Genomic DNA, 2,599 nt, shown 5'->3' with positions numbered 1-2,599 from the left:
AATGACAGTCAAAGGCCAAGGTGGGGGTTTCAAGGTGAATTTCGCGTGGACAGCAAGGATCTGCGAGGTCTGTTAAACGCCGGGCCCCTTCTCAACCGAGCAATTGTCTGATCTCCTTGCTTCTGCAGCTGCAGGAGTTGATGGGGTGGTTCACGCAGCGTCGCAGGCCGTCGGGCCGTCCTGTGGATCGGTTTTATACCTCTCGACAACGATGTGTACAATACAGTTACAAACAAGGAGAGTTTGCGATGGTCATTTGGGGCTGGCAAGACAGATGTTGCAAAAGTGATAAGAAGGTCTCACTGAGCACGTATATAGTCCGATTGTGAACTTGATAGCCAGGCCAGGAAAGAAGAAAGGTATCAACAGAGTATGCATGCGAACAACAGAAGAAGGCAGCGATGGAAGAGAGATCGAATCACGTGATGCGGAATTGGCGGGAATCGGACAGCCATAGATTGCTTAATCGATCAACAATCGAATATCGGGGACATCATGAATTTGAGATTCGAGTCTCCAGATATTGCACGACTCATCGACACCTCGTCATCAATTCACACCTCTTGGTCTGACTGTAATGGGTGCCACTTTGAGATTACGCCATTGTAATATGTGGGCATCTCGTCGAGGTTCCCAGCTCTTGAGTCATCAACGCCTCTTGGCTAGAGAACGCAGTCCACGACTTGGAGCAAACTACGTTTTGCATCATTCGTTGACCTGAGTTGAAGACATTTGCTAATATCCATATCAAATATAGGCACTTGCGACCAATCGAACCATACAAACATTCTCTCCTGCCCATGAAACCGTACAGTCGTCTCATGACGGGTGGGCAGCCACTATCCATCCTGATATCCATATTCACTCTATCCTGCGAAAGACCCAGGACATTGCGCCGGCCTCGAAAGACTGCGCAATGATGAGAAGCTTGTATACCGCTCGAAATACCTTGTGTCCCGCGACCAAGCGACTAGCACAAGCTCCGTGGATCGGGTTGCCATACCGCATCCTGCAAACTATGCTACAATTGGGGTCGGCTATTCAAATCGCGCCAAAAACAGCTACTATGACAAGCTTTGCGAACTAGCCATAATAGGCTCTAGTTAACGCCACTGCCTAAGCTCGCTGTCGCGCCGGCCTGACGGATCCCATGGCGTCTATTCAAGCAGCTTACCAAGCCGCACCTCGACATGCAAGGTCCGACCGACTGTGGAGGAGCAGGGAAAGCAGGACTGGGCCGAAGATCGCAGTTTCGTTTGTTTCGGAGCCAATATTAAGTTAGTGCCTGCGAGAGCAAGTGACGCCGCCAACGAGAAACAGGAACGAGCAACGCTTTCTGAATTCGAGGAACCCATGGTCCGCATCGTATGGTTTAAAGGGTGTAACGTGGTGCGCCTCGTGCTCTCGTGATCGGGACTGAGTCTGCGTGGCCGTTGAAGCCTGATATCAGCTCATGCTTGAGTGTGTATAGCCAGCGAGCCATACAAGACCCTGCTCCACAGCGGCACAGTATTGTAGGTCTTCTGTCCCCAGTATGAGAATAGGCTTCAGTGCAGCAAGATATCGTCATCTTGGTTTTCTACTGTCCGGCTTGTGTTCTCAAAGACGCCATTCGAAGCTCGCCAAGAGCAGACATGAAGCAATCGGACAATTAGGCAACATGCATGTCAATTGTTAGGGTAGTCAATTAGACCAAGCACTTGTAGGTAACCTCATCTCGCATACAGCATTGATTGATTGAATGATTGAACTCCGGACCCCGCATTTTCCGGAGCTTCACCTGACTCATGTGCTAGCGACCAGCAAATGATGAAGCCGTACTAAGAATCCGCAAGGATGGACCGTTTTCTTCAAACAAAGCAACGCTAGACCGCATCGCGTAATCTTGCAGAATTAATAGGGCCAAACTGCCTAAGAGTTTCGATGGTCTTTGTTCCTAGTCCTACCGACTCCGCCCCGTATCCGGCTCCGACTCCGTCTCCCACGCCCAGGTTTTCTCCAAGTTTTTCTCGGCATGGTGAGCTGTGCTGCTCTCCCGCGTTCCTTTCTCTGCCTGAACTTTTGAGTTTGGCGACAGCAAGTGTGACCGCGTACCGTATGTACTGTATGTACCGTACCATTACTTGCCGCCTTTACCCCCGTTATTCCCGGACCGTAGCTGATAACGTCCGCTGTCGTATCGTACCGGTCAGTACCGGTCCAGTGTCTGAACCAGAAACCTTGCCCTGCCCTCCAAAATTCTCTCCCCGCCTGGTAACTTACCCCCCTACTCTGGGGCTACTACTGCCTGCCCTGCAGTGTAACGTTCAAGGTTCGATGGCGGCCTCCCGGAAGATCCTCCACGTGCGTCTTTCCACGAATTATTAACGTGTTTGGTAAGCGAGTCGGCCATGTAAGCCAGTCGGCCACCCATGTATTACATATAAAATAGCTGATTTTCAAATCATATTATCTTCACCAATTTCTATTGAATCTTTTCAAAATTGAATGTTGAAAGTTATATATATATAATCTTCTTATGCACAGAATAAAAAATTTTAATTATCCTTATTAGCTTTAATATACACTATTTATATCATTTACAGAAATTACACTCTAT

Source organism: Aspergillus fijiensis, assembly GCF_003184825.1.
Source record: "Aspergillus fijiensis CBS 313.89 unplaced genomic scaffold BO72scaffold_142, whole genome shotgun sequence".
Taxonomy (NCBI): Eukaryota; Fungi; Ascomycota; class Eurotiomycetes; order Eurotiales; family Aspergillaceae; genus Aspergillus; species Aspergillus fijiensis.
Note: the sequence above shows the minus strand (reverse complement) of the source record.